The following is a 9,457-nucleotide window of genomic DNA, read 5'->3' as shown; positions in this document are numbered from 1 at the left end:
GTCTGTAAGTCCATGATGTGTAAGGAAGGGTGCCGGAACCCTTGCCTAATCCAGCTCAGTGCAAGGTGTTCTCTCTCCCACCGGGTATGAATTGAACTCAGGACCTCACACTTGGCAGGGTTTTTGACCTGGATTGTTGATGCTTTCCTCTTTGTGTGAACATTGTGTATGCCAGTGAATCATTTTACATTATGACCATATCATTCAACCATCTGTCAAACATACTTTTAGTATAAATTTTAAAATAATTTCAATTGACATGTTTACTGAGGTAGCTTTAGATTTACACACAGTTACAAGCAATTTGCAAAGTAATCTGTGTCCCCTTCCCTAAGTTGTTCCAAAGGTTTCACGCAAAACTAGTATAGTATCACAGAGTACTAGCAATGATACAACTCCGATGATCTTTTTTTTTTGGTCTTTTTCCTTTTTATCAGTACCGGGGATTGAACTCACGACTGCCTGCTTGCAAGGCAGGCGCTTATGCCACTGAGCTAAATCCCCAGCTGCTCTGATGATCTTGTTTAGCACTAATTTGTGTGTGTGTTCTTGTGCATGTGTGTAAGTGTGTCTTGGAGCTGTACAATCTTACATGTCTAGGTCTGTGTCTCTACTACCACCCTCAAGGCACCAAGACACTCCCTCTTTCATAGCCACACCCACCTCCCTCCTGCCTCTGGTAACTGCTAATATGCCCTCCATTTCTAAAGTTCTGGCATTCCTAAAGTATTACAGAAATGGAGTCATAGCGTACAACCTTTTCAGAGTGGCTCTTTCTCACTCAGCATGACTCCCTGGATGTTCATCCAGGTCATGGTGCATATTAACAACTTGCTGCTTTTTTATTGCTGACTTGTATTCCATGGTATTGATCTGCCATGGTTTGTTTACTCACCCACTGAAAGGCATCTGGGATTCCCACTTCTTGGCTACCATGCACAAAATTGGTGTGCATATGTGCATATGGTTTGGTGTGAATATGTTTTCATTTCTCTGGGATAAATATCCAATGGATATAACTTTTTTTTAAAATTTTTTTTTGTCTTTTTCTTTTTTATTGGTACCGAACTCACGACCGCCTGCTTGCAAGACAGGTGCTTATGCCGCTGAGCTAAATCCCCAGCCCCTGGATATAACTTTTAAAAGATAATAGGAGTAGAGTTTTCAGTAGATGTGCAGACAGAGGAATCACTTTCTGTTGCTGTGTTGCGTGTTTTCATACCACACATGCACTGCATCGCTGGTCTCTCAATTCCTTGAGAGCTGGGCTCCTGTATCAGTTGTACAGCAACACTTAATAAACGCTTCTGAAGGAAAGCACTTATTTATTTATTCATTTTGGTACCAGCGATTTGAGCTCATGACCTCAGGCTTGCCAGGCAGGTACTTATGCCACTGAGCTAAACCCTCAGCCCCAGGAAAGCATTGCTTTATCACACAAAATGTGTATGTCATCTGATATAATTTATTTTCATTGAGTTACATTGGTGTAAAATGACAAAAGTTACTGTCTTTCAATTATTTCATTACAATCTTATAGAGAGGAGGAATTCCTGATTAAGACTATGCTTTGGAGAAAATTAGAGTGGTTTAATATTTGTTTGGATGAAGAAAAATTGTTAAACATGAAGGTGATGTAATACATTATTTCACCTGAGGGAACTGAGATTAAAAATTCAACTCTTCTCTGTATCACATAAAAAATGATGTGGTCTAACGTTAAACACAAAACCACACTTTAAAAGTAGAATAATGCATATATTATAAAGTACTCTATATTTTGACACTTGGTAAATATTTAATGTCATTTAAATTCAGATATATTAAAGATTTAAGCAACATTCTCTGAAGCCATAGCCAGAAAGAATATCAGAAGTCTAGAAAATTTTATTTTTACCATCATTAATTTGAGTTTGGTATTTTATTTCAAACTTCATAATGGATGTTGAATTCCTGATATTACTATTATACCTTTGTATATTACACTGGATTTGGTCTCAGCCAAGTGGCAAGACTCAACACTCCTTGAGCTAAGAGTTGAGTTTTATTTATAGAAACAAATTCAACTTTAAAATATCTGCACTATGAGGTAAATATTAGCATAGAACAATTAAATATGCAAATTAATACACAATTTTTAAATTATAAGTTTGACCTTCTCTAATCAGTCTTTTACAGACATTTCTAAAGGTAACTATGTTCGATAATTATCTTACAGTCTCTCCTTTTGCTCTTCTACCAGGTATGCTGATATGTCACACTGCTGAATGATGTTTCAAAAGATTAGGAAAATAAGGTTTTGTGTAGTACAAAAATGTAGTTACTTGAAGTAGCCTACATACCCCTGTACAATCTAATACCCGAGTTGTCCTTTGAAACTTGACAAATTTTGTACCAAGGAGATTTTAGACATTCTCCAATTGTAAAGATTAGGGGAAAACTATGAACTCTTCCTTCCTTAGTATCTTTTCAGTTCTAATTTGGAGAGTTTGCCCTGATAGGCTAATACGAAGTCTGGCTTGAGAAGCAGCAGCAATTTATAGTTCAGCTGAAGTGAGTCCTTGTAATATTGACAGGCGCGGTGCAGCACTAATCCATGGGAATTCCTGCGACATGGCAAACAATACACTTTCCGAGACGGGTTTGAATTATGAATCCAGTGGTGGGCGGTCTCCGAGCCCCGTGCAGAATAGCTTTGGTGTGAGTTGATGGAGCATTTTGTACCTGGGATTCAGAACTTTTATGAAGGCCAATACCCTGAAACTCATTCAAGCAATAAATTCACTTGTCTTTGAGTTTACAAGGCAATAAACAGTGAAGGCCTTTGACCTTAACATTTACTGAATACATTCGCAGCAGTTGTGTTTATTGACAACTATTTATAGGGAAGTGTTTGGTACTGAATTTCCTAAAGGGAGGTAGGGGGCAATTTTGTATTTTTTTTTAAAATAAAAATTCTGAATTTAATTTTCAGGTATTTGACAAACTTTCAGTTTTGGAGTTTACCTTTCTAACTATGTGCAAATTGTGCTTTGGGTGTGTCTTTCCATGGGGTAAAGCTGAAGTTAGATTAGATACAGTCAAAGAAGACTCGTAGGGAGGGAAATGACACTGGAGTAATGTTTGCCCATGCAGTCAATCAGTGCTCTGTGCTTTGCAAGCAGGAGAGAAGAAGATGGGAAGGAGATCGGAAGGATTTTTCTCCTTTCTAGATTCATCGTAGGTCATGGATTGAATTGCTTCTCCTCTGTGTGGACGTCCAGTCACAAGGTGAGCCTGGATGTCGCCTCCCCCTTATCTCAACTACTTTGTGCACTTGGAATTCTCATGGATTGAGGGCATGAAAGTAGAAGAAGAATCTGCATTATTGAAATAATTCCAAACAGGGCAGGCTCCAGCGCTTCTTTATTCTGAGAGTTGGGAGAGATTCCCATGGCTCACATGGCAGATGAGGGGTGTGTGTGTCTGTATTCACCAAACAAGGTCAGAGAGAGTTTTGTTAGATGAGCTTGTGCTGGTGTCTGAATCTGAAAAAAAAATGCATCAAGCTCTTGGGATGCAGGGCACAAAGCCACGCTAAACTCTGTGGGGTCCCTTTTATTCAAGAAGATTCCTCTCAGCCAAGTTTTCCCAATGATCCCCCAGTTTCTTCCCAGCATAAGGGAACCTCTTCTGGGGTATTTGAATGGTTGAAGGGTGGAAAAATTCCTTGCTGATGACAGTGGGGCTCCTGCTTTGGAGAAGTGGGAGTTGGGAGCCATCCACCTCCTGAGTTCCACAGTACGGCTGACACCTCTGTCTTGGTAGGTGGATTCTAGAGAAATTACGTCTGGCAGCCTTTCAGTTATCCTCCAAAACTTCAGCTCACAAAATTCTTCATAAACTTCCAGTCACAGAAGGAGCAAACTGCTAACAAAACATGGTGTGTGTGCTTTGGTCGCCGGTTCCTTTTTATGTGACATTATCAATCTGTGGATGGACTCCATGGAGGCCCAGCCTGTATTTTTGCATTTTGACCTGAAACTGGGAAGATTCAAAAAGACTGAGGAGGGAAAGGAATCCTTATTTGGTTGTTGGGGAGAGTAAGGTTAGGATAAATGTGGTATTACGGTGTCAGATTATGGTTCTAGCTGGTTCTGCATAGAGAAAAAGATACATTTCCATTGCATGGGCTTCTTGCTTACAAATATAATCATTGTTCCAGGGAGTGGAGAGAAAAAGCGAATCCTAGACCAAATACTGCTGGGAGAAATCAGTTTGTGAGATAAAGGGGCAATAGCTGGAAACATTTGTTATTTTCTAGAATTAAGTGGTTGTCATTCTTTTCATAAATGTCATGCACTTATTAAGTGTCTTATAGTCATATTCAGTGTAACGTTTCACTGTAGTTGTGTCACATTGAAATTAATTTTACCCCCACTTAGCCGTTTTGTTGGCGTGTCTCTGGCCTGTAATCGGAGGCTACATTCCACACGAAGTCTCAGCATTGTGTAATAATATTAGTTGGAGAAAGCAAGTAGCTGCTTTGCTGCTTTCGAAGGTTATCATGTGTAATGCCTTTTTCCAGTTCAAGAGCATATCTTGTTTTAAACAATTTTTTGACAGGCAGCCAAAGAAAAGGTTGGCTCAGATATGCCCTTACAAGTCCTGTTTATGGGATACAGTGTTCCATTTCTTGGAGGAAGATGATAAAGTCAGACTGGCTTAGGGAGGTACATAGGAATATGTGTACATGTAATTAAATACCATGTGTAAAATTCAAAGCTGAAGGGAAACAGTAAAATAGAAAAACATTATGAAAGGATGGTTGACTGCTATCTTACATTTAACCATAGGTAAGGGTGAAGTTCTAATTGTTGTTAGTGAAAAGAATGTGTTAATAAAAGCTATCTGGTGGAAGACTAGTGGCAGTATTCTGATGGGGCTAAACTGGGGACAAAAACATGAAAAATAGGAAGACTATTTGGAAAACTTCAATTTTCTGTTCACTCATCAAATACAAAGGCAAACAACATAATTTTCTATTTATCTTCTTTCTCTAGGAAGGCAAGATTGTTTTTAAGATTCAGCTGATGTCACGCTAACTTTGGAACAGCGTCTTAAAAAACGGGAAGCTTTATTCCCTGAAAAAAAATAGGAATTCCCTGAAACAACCAGAAACTTCCCAGAAAGCCGGTGTACCCAGCCTTGTGTCGGAAACAAACAAACACAATCCACAGGCTGCAGAAACCTGCTTGTTAAGTGGCGAAGGGAAATGTCCTCAGCCAGACAGCTGAAACGCAGGAATGTCGCTCTGGAGATCAGATCCACGATCGGAAGCAGAGAAGAGGCCGATAAGGCTATGAAGAAAGCGGCGTCAGTCACCAAAACTGGTTTCCGAGGTAAAGTGAGGAGGGCCAGGAGGCTTGTGATAGGATCGCATTGTGCTGCCCAGTCCTGGCACACACCGCAGGCACTGCTGAACTACTGCAGCCTGCATGCGAGCAAAGCCTACCACATCGGCCTTGGGTGCGAGGGGAAGCGTTAATGTGGTGAAGTCCTCCGGGGAAGTCGCCTTCCTCCTTCCCCAAACAGGGCACTCAGTCTGTGGTCAGTGTCCTTGAGCCACACCTCAGGTAACTCAGACCCATATCGTGAGCCCTAGGTTGTCTCCATAGGTCACAGTGAGATCTTTTTTGTGAGATGGAGCTGTTACGTGGTATTGTTACCCTTCCATCAAAGGTAGCCGACTTCATCTAGCATCAAAATAAAATCAGCCTCGTGCTTCTCTTTTTTCCTTTTTGCGTCTTGGAAGTCTGTTCTTTCTGGGTAAAATGGCAACTTTGCACATTTCCAGTGTATTTGTGAGTTTGTAGGATTTCGGTTTATGACCCTAATTCCTAACCTAAAATGCTTAGACTCACAGCCATGGTGCTAAGAGGTAACACATCAGCCTCCAGACGTGCCCACGGTTGTCACGCGAGAGAACTTTGTGACTTGATGATGTTGACAGGCATTTTTGAGAGTCACTTTGACCATTCCTGATCATCTCTGGGGGACATGGATAGGAAGAATGCCACACACTGGGGTTCCAGTGGAGCTAACACTTATTTTGAGGTGTTTCAAAGTTTGTCTTTGGCCCTGCTAAGTGTAGAGGTTAGAAGAAGTGTCTAGGTGTCCACGTGCGGAGGCCTAGTGCTGCTGCCCAGTGGCCTTTGTCAGTAAGCGGGGATTGGAGGCGCAGCACTTACTGTCTTTTTTGCTCAGCATTCATCTCATGACTGCCTTTATAGTCAGTTCCAGATGTGCTTGACTCCCGGGCCAAGTCTTCAGAGGTGACAGATGGTGTGTTTACCTCAGCATAAAAAAGGTCAAATTGTGCTAGTGATCACAGGGCCAACCTCTGACTGTCCCGGGAGAGGGCCTGACGGATCGAGGGGCTGCAGTCCAGCCCAGAAGCCAAGGAGAAAGCAACTTCCCCGGGGAGAAGCGGAGCTGTCATTCTCTGTGGCTGCAGTAGAGGTCGCAGCTTGAAAAGAAAGCAGGAAACCAGAGCTTTTGAGTTGGTGTCTCCTGGGTCCCTCTTCTTAGAGTAGCACTGTGAGCTGCTGGCTGGCTCTTGTGGTGGTCTTCTGCAGCCATGGTATTTGTGAGCTCTATTTAGGGGAACTTAATTATCTTGACCTCTCCACTGCTTTGTACCTTTGAGACGGCTGCTCAGGCTTGAGAATGGGGCGGACCCCTGCATCCTGGTGTTGACTTGCAGGATGCTTTAGGGGCACACATGTTTGGATGTTCATTCATTCTGCTTACCAGCTCAGTACTACTCACACTAACAGTGTGAACCGCGTTGAGTGGATGGTGGTGTTTTGCTAATGCTCAAATCACTGACTAAAAGTAGAAACACACTTTGAGATCCATTCCTATATGTAATTAATATGTATTTTTAAATTTATTTAAATAAAATTTCATAACAAAATACTGAGAATAACAATAATACATTTTGTATCATCTTCAAAGTAGTTACTCAGAGTGCAAGTCATAGGCAAAAAAGATTCTTACAAGGGAGAAACAGATCATAACAAAACTTTAATGAAGTAAAATAGACAAGTAGTAAAATGAAACAAATTAGCATATGCATTAAAATATTTCTGAAACAGTGAAATAACACAATTTAGGGGAGTATTTGAACTTCTCTCTACTTCCTATTTGTATCTTTTATTTTGCTCCTTAATTGTATATATATAGTATGTAATACTATGTTCTGTGCACTAGCTTCAAGGCTTTGCTGGCTGATGTAGAACTATGAGATCTCATATTAATGGTAAGCATTGGTGAAGACTAGGTTTCCAAATGTTGATTTGAGTGAGGCATTGTTCATTGTGGGAAGCACTAGAAGTGAGGTTAGCATTACGGGGGATTAAAATTCCATGAGACGGGCACTTGCATCACTGTCTGTTGGAACTGGGACTAGAAATATTCATGTTAGTTATTTGTTATTATCCTTTAATGAATGAGTGCAAATAGTGGTGTGTAAAAATGTATCACCCCACATGCAAGCTCATACTATATGCCGAGCATAAACTGTTAAGCTGTGTGTGGTGGCACACACCTGTGATCCCTGCACCCAGAGACTGAGGCTGGAGGATTGCTGTTTTGGTACTAGAGATTGAACCCAGGACCTCTTGCACCCTGGTCACGCATACTACCTCTGTTACAGCCCCAGCCCCATCTGAACCGCACCTGCACGTGAAGTTCAGTTAAATACATCCACGGTGTTGCCCAACCCTCACTGCCATCCATCTCCAGAACTTTTTCTAGCTCCCAACTGAAACTCTTAACTGCATAATTGAGACCCTGTCTCAAAAAAGACAAAATAAAACAAAGCAAAACACAACCAAAAAACAGAAACCCCCAGAGTACAGACTGTCATGGCAGAGTTCTTTTGAGCTCTGCACGCCTGTCTCACCGTAGGCCTGGCGATGCCTCTGCTCCTTCCACTTGCGTGTTTAGACACGAAGTACTGAGAGCGCCACTCGGGAAGCGTGCGCTGCAGGAGGCAGAAGCAGTTCCATCATCCCCGAGCAGGGCTCAGTTCTAAAGCACCAGCAAGGAGACTCAGAATTTGCTTAATGTTACACATTTGAGATCACTGCCATGGACAAAGCAGGTACTTTTAACAGAGATCAGTAGCCAAAAGATAGAAATGACTCCCATGTCTACTGCCGGGAGACTGGGCAAGCGAAGTGTAATCTGTCCGTAAGCTGAATGTGACCCAGCCTTCCAAAGGTGGAGATACTGACACTGCTATGGCATGGATGATTCTGGAAGACGTCACGCGTGGGGTATAAGCAAGCCAGTCACAGGGATGGGTACTGTGTGGTCTACTGACAGGAAGTACCCAGGTAGTCAAAACCATAGGGAGAGTAGGACAGTGGTTTCCAGAGAGGGGGTGGGGCACAGAGAGGAGTTGGCATTTGATAGAAACAGAGTTTCAGTTGGGGCTAGAAAAAGTTCTGGAGGTGGATGGCAGTGAGAGTTGGGCAACACCATGGATGTATTTAACTGAACTTAACGTGCAGGTGCAATTCAGATGGGGCTGGGGCTGCCCCAGAGGTAGCGCGTTTGCGTGGCGTGCAGGAGGTCCCAGATTCAATCCCTAGTATGGAAACAGGGTATAAAATGTAAATTTCATATTACGTTTATGTTACGATGATAAAAAAGTTGTAGCAGAATCATTTCAGACCCCCAAGAATTCTGTGGTCTGAGAGACACTGCTCTGGATATGGTTTCCCAGCATACCCCCTGACTCCAGGGCCAGCCCGCTGTATTTGGCACACAGGAAAAGATAGACTCTTGTCCTAGTTTTCATGATGCCCAAATGTGCCAAGTTAGATGGTTTCCTTTAGTCTGGGTTCTATTTATGCCACTTCTATTTTGGGGGCTCATGGGGATTAAGAGCTTCCTTTAGTAAGATAAAGAGAGTAATAGTTGATGAGATTTTCTTCTTAAAGTATCTAATTGGCAGAACATGTGGTTGGGAATTCCATATTGCTACCCCCCAATTAAATGCCTATTTTATAAGTGAACTTGGGGGATCTAAAAGTCTGGTAGCTGCTGCTTCTTGGAGCTGGCATGTGGTCCTGTTGTTCCTTCCCATTTTGATGGCTGTACTTACTCAAGGTGCATTGAACAAGAGAAAAATTATAGCTGAGCGTTCCTAGAACCAGATTCCTCCATCCCCTCAGCGGCCTCTGCAAAGCGTGAGGAATGGCACAGATGGAAGCGGTTGTTAACTTGCCTGCGGTATTTATCGAGCACCTATGGGAGGCTTGGGGAAACACAGATGAATAAAATTTGGTTTCTGCCCTGGAGGAGTGCACAACCTGGCAGGGGGGCAGTCACATCAACAACCTGCTACAACATAGTGTGATAAATTATGTCATAAAGAGGTGGACAAAGAGCTAGGGAGCACAAA

The 9,457-nt window shown here is 42.2% G+C and overlaps 1 long non-coding RNA gene across 1 annotated transcript; it reads left to right on the top strand.

Annotated features, from left to right (window-relative positions):
• The first annotated feature begins 2,367 nt into the window (after positions 1-2,367).
• Positions 2,368-5,776, top strand: LOC134471059 (uncharacterized). The gene is made up of 2 exons (XR_010040416.1): positions 2,368-3,270; positions 5,043-5,776. It is a non-coding gene; the product is annotated as an uncharacterized LOC134471059 (long non-coding RNA).
• Positions 5,777-9,457: the final 3,681 nt, after the last annotated feature.

This window comes from Cavia porcellus, unplaced genomic scaffold, assembly GCF_034190915.1.
Source record: "Cavia porcellus strain 051 isolate PalLab524CR breed Dunkin Hartley unplaced genomic scaffold, mCavPor4.1 scaffold_1, whole genome shotgun sequence".
Taxonomy (NCBI): Eukaryota; Metazoa; Chordata; class Mammalia; order Rodentia; family Caviidae; genus Cavia; species Cavia porcellus.
Note: the sequence above shows the minus strand (reverse complement) of the source record. Positions and strands in the feature narration are given on the sequence as shown.